General features: G+C 25.0%; 1 long non-coding RNA gene across 1 annotated transcript; it reads left to right on the top strand.

Annotated features, from left to right (window-relative positions):
* Positions 1 to 1448: 1448 nt before the first annotated feature.
* Positions 1449 to 3583, top strand: LOC102660231 (uncharacterized). The gene is made up of 4 exons (XR_001382946.3): positions 1449 to 1588; positions 1684 to 1763; positions 2875 to 2980; positions 3176 to 3583. It is a non-coding gene; the product is annotated as an uncharacterized lncRNA (long non-coding RNA).
* Positions 3584 to 9134: the final 5551 nt, after the last annotated feature.

Genomic DNA, 9134 nt, shown 5'->3' with positions numbered 1-9134 from the left:
CATAATCACTTATGCCAGCTGGACTGCGGCTTAGTGAGCACATGCCGACTTAGCGCACGGTCAATATCGTAAAACACTATTGTGCTGCGTTTTAAAGGAAAAAGAAGGGGAAAATCAAGAGTTCTTTAGGGGAGGAGAGATGTCGAAAAACAGAGCAAGATAGAAGAGCTTGGATGAAAAGCCTTAGCCTTTGAGAGATTCTAAGTTTAGGAGTGATTATTAGGTTTTTAGAGGTGGAGGAGACATTCCTACCCCTTTGTAATCGTAATTATCCTTCAAAAACCTGTTCTTAGGCTGAAAGGTGCTAACTTTCAATGGAAGGTTAAATCTCTTGTTGGGGATTTCTGATGAACTTTGATATAAAATCATTTACTATCTATTTAAAGTTGTTTTATGTGTTCATTGCTTCTATCTGCACTTAATTCTTGCATGCTTGTGGCTTGATCACCCATTTGTGTGTAAAGATAGGATTTTTAGCATTGGAAAGTGTTTTAAATCCTTAGAACTGAATAGAGCAGGCTAGAGAATTGTATGTCTGGACACGGAGTGCAGGGATTTAGTTTATATTATGCCATAATCTTAATGCAACTTGTTTAAGCTAAGTTCGACGAGGGATCTAGAACGAAGTTTAGATAGAGTTAGACCCATTCACTCGAGGGATCCTGGTTTGGGTAGTTGTTTTCGGCATACAACACGAAACACAGCCTTAAATAGAGAAAAATACTCAATAACATCAAGTAGGTTCAGTAGAAAGACCCAATGTTTTTAATCATCTGTATATCTCTCACCTTTAGATAGTTAATTTTGTAGTTAAATTAGAACCGTAGACACAACTTCTCTTTATATTTTACAAATGTTTACCTACTGAATAAATGCTCTCTGAATGAAACAAGTTCCCTGTGATTCGATACTCGGTTCTTACTATTTTATATTACTTGCACGACTCAATACACTTGCTGATTAGTATCGTAGTTGGGTGAGTGTGGAACAACAAGCTCGGGGGTGACGATGACGAACGGGGTTGGATCGGGGACGGGGCCAAAGAAACGGGGGAGGCCAAGGAAGTATCTATTGCTGTCGTGAGAAGGGGGTGTTTTTGGATTGTTGTAGGTACTGTTGTGTTGTTTTTGTAGGTATGGTTAACTCTGGTTATTGCATGGTCTGTCTCTTGAATTGGGGTGTTTTTGGATTGTTGTAGGATCTTGCCCCATTTGTTAAAACTTTGGTTGGTCATCATGAATTTGGTGCTGACATTATATTTTCCATTATCTCTAGTTGTGAAATTATAAGTTATGTTTGAATTACCATTGCTTTATCGTTAGAGGGTGCTCAAGATTTGAATTACTATTGCTTTACCATTAGTTCAACGTTTGAATTACCCTTGTTTTACTATTAGAGGGTGTTCAATGTTTGAAAATAGAGTCTCTAATGATTTTTTCCCATTCAGTGCTGTAAAAGATGGCTTAAGGGATCTGTAATTGTAGTGCCTAAAACTATAGACAATGATATTCCATTGATGGACAAAACTTTTGGCTTCGATACTGCGGTTGAGGAAGCATAAATAGCAATAAATTCTACATACATTGAGGTAAATTACTTAACATTGAGTCAATTTTACTAAACAGTGATATTTTCATGTTGGTATATATTACAATATTTACATACTTTCCCTCATTTTATTAGGCACATAGTGCATATCATGGAATTGGTATTGTGAATCAAAAGGATCAACTGTAGTTTGTGTGACAGAGAGAGCTGGACAGGTGATGTAGATTATGTAATTATTTTCACAAATAATAAATCCACAACACTTGCAGTATTAAAGTTTTGCTTTTATGGTATGTCAATCTGTAAAAAAATGAGTAGTGCTATTTTTTTAATTTATTTATTTGAAGATTGCTATATTCTGACATAGAATTAGAAATTTATACTTGCTAACTGATATGCCTTCTTGATTTTTTAACTCATACTACTTAACACGCAAAGGTGGATTTTATAATGCATTACCTGCAATTGGTGTTTAGACAGGTGATGTAGATTATGTAATTATTTTCACAAATAATAAATCCACAACACTTGCAATATTAAAGTTCTGCTTTTATGGTATGTCAATATGTAAAAAAATGAGTAGTGCTATTTTTTTTAATTTATTTATTTGAAGATTGCTACATTCTGACACAGAATTAGAAATTTATACTTGCTAACTGATATGTCTTCTTGATTTTTTAACTCATACTACTTAACACGCAAAGGTGAGTTTTATAATGAATTACCCGCAATTGGTGTTTAGACAGGTGATGTAGATTATGTAATTATTTTCACAAATAATAAATCCACACCACTTTCAGTATTAAAGTTCTGCTTTTATGGTATGTCCATTTGTAAACAAATGAGTAGTGCTATTTTTTTTAATTTATTTATTTGAAGATTGTTACATTCTGACATAGAATTAGAAATTTATACGTGCTAACTGATATGTCTTCTTGATTTTTTAACTCATACTACTTAACACGCAAACGTGGGTTTTATAATGAATTACCTATAATTGGTGTTTAGACACCTGCAAAATTATAGATTTCCCAATGAATGATTGTTAAAATATATTGCATTTCGTATCAACGTTATTTAACAGCAGTATATTTACGTTGTGTATCATAATTCAAGACAATTTGAAGTCTATTGAATATCTGGGCAACATATATGCAATGTTCAGAGTTTTAGAATCATACCTTCGCTTAGTCAAATTTAACTTATGTCTGATGGAGGAATTTACAGAACACTCATTCATTTGATCCCTTCTTAGAAGTTAATCCACATGTTTACTCCTTTTCTACATGTTAAATTTGGTACTATGTATGCTTTTTCTGTTTGCAGGATAGAACTATAAGGAGCTTGACTTTGATCTATCATTTTGGATTTCGTCAGTGCTTAATCAGTTTAGACAAAGCATTCCAAGCTGCAGCCACTCAAATGAAAGAGGGTAGTGGCACGAATGATTAGATCTTGATAATTGAGACTTCAAATTTAGCTTTGTGGTGGATTATTAGAATCATTTTGACTTTGTTGCATTGATCGTTTTGACTTCATACTGCAAAAAGTTTGTTTAGGTTTTCAGAAATCATCTTGATATCCCAGTTTGCATTATCAATACTTAATTTCATTGCCGAAATTGCAGGGGGGTGAATGCAGGCAACCTTGTGCTCGTATAACGAATCCAGAAAATTCAGGTAAAACAATATATCAAAATATATTCTCTTGGTTTCTTTCATTTAAATAAAAACTTATGAATTGAAAATTAATTTGGCTATCCTTTCCTCCTCACTTCTCTGTCTGGTTAAATGGTGTAGTGACCTCACTTTTTTATTAAATAAGTTTATTGTTATTGGCCCATTTTGTTTTAAATCCAGTAATTCAAGTTGTTTCAGAATGCTTGGTTAGTTGGAAAGGAGTTGTTTATCCTTTGGGTGTACCTGATAAAACTTCTGCAAAATTAGGAAATGAAAATAGGGATACCTAGCTCTTACTCACTGGCAGAGATAGCCCTCTGTCAAGACAAAAATGTGCACAAAATAATTGGAAAATAACAATAGGGATCCTGCTGAAAGTAGAATACATTTTCATCATCAAATAAACTTGTACATTGATGTAATTATAATAACAAAAGTTACAAGTTATACCCGAAAATATAAAGAAAGAAGTTCATTAGCAAATCCTGTATATGCCCCTCATATGGTTACAGAATATTTAAAAGCAAAATGCTGTAAATATGGAATAACCTCTGTAGAGGTTTTCTTTGAGTACTATGCACTTATTTGGTAAAAAAAATACTTTGCACTTGTAGTGTTTTTTTATTTTACATCTATGAACTTATAATGTATATATTATACGTTTTGCATTGTCATATCTAATAAAAAAAATTATAATGTATGATTTATTGTTTTGTAACAATAGTTATCTTAAAAATATATCTATCATTATTTATAATTAATTGATAGTATAAATTATAGAAATTAAACTCTAGTTATAATACCATAATAACACTACACTTCCAACTTATCAGGTTTTCAATGATAAATAACTTTAGCTTTAGCAGTTTTTTCCTCTAAGGAACATTTAACATGTATTTTTAATTATTTAAAAAGTAATGATTGAGTATTTTTAATGTTTTTATGCAATAAATACTTTCTTAATAAATTATTTTTTTGTATTTTTGTTTGCATGATGTGTTTCTTCAATTTTGTGAAGAATTTGAAAGCCATTAATTTAATTTCAAATATGGTATTGATTACAACTATGTTTAGGTGTTTGATCCAGTAGCAAGGAAGGTTAGATGTCCGGGAGATAAGAGTGTTATTAAGGAAGGACACAAAAACTTTCCAAGTAGACATACCTCTTTTAAGTACCTAGAACAAACTTTACGGTCTTTGGATTTTCTTTGTTTGATTTATTAATATGTAAATATACTTTTCTCCACATTTGCATGTCCTTCTCTGAAAATTTTTAGAGTTCCACCTCAATATATTTTAATTAAAAAAATAAAACATTCTAAGACGGTTCTTTAAAAAATCGTCTTAGAATTCTTAAATTTTTCTATTTTTTTAAATAAAGATATTCTAAATTTGAAAACCGTCTTAGAATGTCTACAAAGCCAATTATTTTTTTTTAAATCATCTTAGAATTGTAGCATTTCTAAGACGGTTTTTTTACCACCATCGTCATAATAATCAACGTAGAATGTTTTGAAATAACCGTCATAAAAAATCACTTTTCTAGTAGTGATAGAGGGAGAACATAATCTATTTATAATATATAAAAGTTGAGCTTTCTCAATATCAAGTTGTCACATTAGTAAATAATGATTTAGAGAAAGAAAAACATTCTATATTTGGTGTCACTATATTAATTCAAGGTAGCATTAATCCATAACTGTTGATATATTTTAATAAAATCAATAATTTTTCACATTAATAATAATTTAAATTATTTGTAATATTTAATTTTACATATTGAAAAAAAAATTATTAAATAAAATAAATGTAAAAGTTTACACTAATTTAATATTTCTATTTATGCACAAATTTATTTATTTTTATAATTAATTACTTTAAAATGTATTTCTGAAAAAATAATAAATTAAATTAATGAATTTAAAGTTATAATTTAATATAAAATTATAAAAATTAGATATATATATATATATATATATATATATATATATATATAAATACATTTAAAAATAAAATTACTAATAGTTATATTCAATGTTAATTATAAAAATTAGAACTAATTAGATAAATGTAAATTAATGATAGAAGACTAATAGTTAATAAAAATATAAGAAGTTTTACATTATTTTTATTGTAAATTTTATTTTATAAACTAATTTTTTAAAAAACTATAAATGTAATAGTTAAATAATAAATATTATTGGTTTCACTTTAATATAAAAATAGCTATATGTAAAAATATATATTACAAAATTTATCGAATGATAAAGTTAATGATATTTTTTAATTTTAAATTATATTTTCTAAAATATTTTTCGTTCAATGATAAAAAAGTTATTTTTATTTTAGATTATTTTAATACCACATTAAAGTTACACAATAAATACCAATAAAATTTAACGGTTACATATATTGAAATACTATTAAATCATATTAAACAAGATTAATAAGAAACCGTTATATATACATGAATGAGTTTTAAGATTAAATTTTATGTAAAATAAATAAATAAATAAGTATGAACTCTAAGTTAACTTATTTGAGAAATATAATTTTCAATTAAGTTCATCCATAGTCCTTCAAATGTATTAACCCTAATTATATAATTTTGATACTATTTTAAATAATAATTTTCATATTAATAGTAAAATAAATAATATTTGACTATGCTTAATTTTATTTTCTTAAAAAATAAGGTACATTAAAATTATCTAAGACATTATTATTATTATTATTTTATATAATAAAAGAATAGTCATTATTATTATATATTAAAATAGTAAAATATATTATTTATTTCTTGCTTTTTTTTCCCTTGGTTCTTTATAAAAATTTACTATTATTTAAAGCTTTTAATAATTAAATTATTTTTAAAATTATTAATATTTATAGTCATTGATTATAAATAAAATTATATTACCATTTTCACTGTTCATTATCAAATCGATGGTTTCATTTTCTATATAAACTCTACTTCAAATGGTTGTAAATATCCACCCAATTTCTTTCCCGTGTGTTCTCTATCTTCTTCTCATTTTTTTTATTATTATAATATCATTTCTTTCATTCTTTATTTTTATTTTTATTTTTATGTATGAAAAATTATACTTGAATATGTTATTGTTCATCATCAAAATTGAGAATTTAACTCTTTTAGATAGGCAAGGTATAAGGTGAATCTATATTCATAATTGATAAAAATTCATCTGTTTAAATTTTTATTTTCAATGTTATTTATATTTATATTTTGATTTGATTTTTGGTCTAACTATTTCTTTGAATGATTTTTGTGAGATTGAATAAACATTTAAATCAATATCATGTTTTTATTAGAAAGTTCTTGTATGAATCATTTATCCAATGCATTTTGTGAGGGATGGAAATGGGAAATCGAAGATCATATTTGATGAGGTCTATCATCTTACTACTCTTTGTCTTTTATCATTTTTTTTTTCTTTTCAAATATCACTCTATGTTATTTTCCTTTTCTTCATTTTATTGTTATGTTATTATATGTTTTAATATGTTTTAATAAAATATCATTTCTTTTATTCTTCATTTTTATGTACGAAAGAATACTTTGAACGAGCTATCAATCATCGTCAATTATCAAAATTTAATTCTTTTATAGATTAGTAAGGTATTATGCGGATCTATATTCATCATTGATAAAAAAAAATGTTTAAATTTTTATTTTTAGTGTTTTTTATATTTATATTTTGATTTTAGGTATAATTGTTTCTTTAAATGATTTTTGTGAAATTAAATACACATTTGAATCAATATCATGTTTTTATTAGACAGTTCTTACATGAATCATCTTTCTCTTTTTGTTTCATTTTTCTCTTTTTTCTAATTCTTATGTTTTTTCTTCTTCTTTCATTTTAATGTTATGTTATTATAAGTTTTAATTATTATTATTGTTCAGAATTTTTATATATGTTTCATATTTTCTCTTCTATAACTATTGTATTAGAAATCTTACTTTTACATTATATTTGTTGAACAAGAATGAAGAGATTCTATTATTGTGAAAATTTTAAATTTTTTTTATCAATTATATTTTGAATAGTTCAATTACAAATTTTTATTTTTCCTACTCAAATCAGTAGTCGAATGATATGAATGATAATTTTTAATTATCAATTGGACAATTTATTTTCTTAAAATACATGTTATTAGTGTAAATGATTTAGTAATTATCATTAATGCAATCAATTTAATAATACTATTTTTCGTTTTGAAATATATGCTAAAGGTTACAATAAATAATTTAACTAATTAAACTGATAATAAATATTAAACAACAACAACAACAACAACAACAACAATAATAATAATAATAATAATAATAATAATAATAATAATTATTATTATTATTATTAAATCTAGATTATTCAATTTATATTACATTAGAGTGAGGTTAATTAATTTAAACTTCAAAAAATTTAAAAATATTACACAAAATTAATATATTCAAAATGAGTAAAATTATAGTAAAATTAATATATATATATATATATATATATATATATATATATTAAAATTAATATATTCACACACATGTATAGGCCATTGTGTCCTTCAAAATAGGTTCAAGAGATGTGTCTTTTTAAAAAAAAAAATTGAAACTTTTTCATTGGTAATCGATTACATGACAATTGTAATCGATTACACGTCATATCTTTGAAGGGTTGTGATTTTTCAATAGTTTTTCTGAAATCTCTTCGCTTGTAATCGATTACACAAATTAAAATTCAAATAATTTTGTGTCCTTGGTTCATCAGTTCACATGTTCAATATGTCATTTTCACAATCTCTCTGATAATCAATTACACGAACCTCATAATTGATTACCAGTTCAAAAAAAGATTTCTAAATTGATTTAACTTTATTAAAAAAATTGGAAGTAAAGATTTTGAGGTCAAACTATAGCAATCAAATTGAAATTATTTTAACAAATTTACTAAGCCCTTATCTTAGATTTTCTTAATCTTGTTCTTTGACTTGATTCAATCCATGCTCATTAAATAAACTTTTAGCATCATCAAAACCCGGATGATATACATCTACAAAATGTATACTCAAATTTAAATAAATATTGTACATTATATAATGAATAAAAAATTACAATAAATTTTAATATACTTATTTTTTAAGATAAAATAAACTCAATTAAAAATATAATTAATTAGATTTCTCATTAAAATAATTATGTTTAACATAATACTAATTATTTAAATTTAATTATTTATATAAATAAATAAATATAAAATGATATATATATATATCTTTAAAAAATTACACGGATCGATTCAAAGTCTAGTTAACTTAAAATTGAGAATTTGTTTTGGAGTTAGGGGTATGTGTTTTTGGGCAAGGAGTCTCGTAAAGGTTATGTAAATTTGTTTAATTTAGTCACGTGACTTAGTTTAGTTGTTAATTAGAACCGTCGGAATAAATTAGAATTGACTGGTAAGATTAAGTGTAATTTTTTAAGATTATTTGATTGATTTTTTTAACTATTTATACAAATTATTAACAAAATAATATTTTCTATAAATTTTTCACTTAATAAAGTCTATATTTTTCCTACTTATTATGTACATTTTTTTATTGTTATTATAGATTAAAAAAATACTACACAATGCTTTTACAATAAAATGCATAAAATAAAAAATACATAATAATAAAATTTATAAATAAGTTTAAATTGTGATTACAGTATATTTTTTCTATACAAGTATTTTTTTAACGATTCAGAAATAAACTACTGTTATGAAAATAATAAATAGAGACAAATAAATATACACTTTGCATAAAAAATTATAAAAATTTGTTACTGTTAATAATTTTGATAAATAATTAATTTGAAAAATCAAATCAATCAAATGATCTAATTTATTA

This window comes from Glycine max, chromosome 10 (genome assembly GCF_000004515.6).
Source record: "Glycine max cultivar Williams 82 chromosome 10, Glycine_max_v4.0, whole genome shotgun sequence".
Lineage (NCBI taxonomy): Eukaryota > Viridiplantae > Streptophyta > Magnoliopsida > Fabales > Fabaceae > Glycine > Glycine max.
The sequence above is the reverse complement of the archived record's forward strand: the minus strand, read 5'-3'. Positions and strand labels throughout refer to the sequence as shown.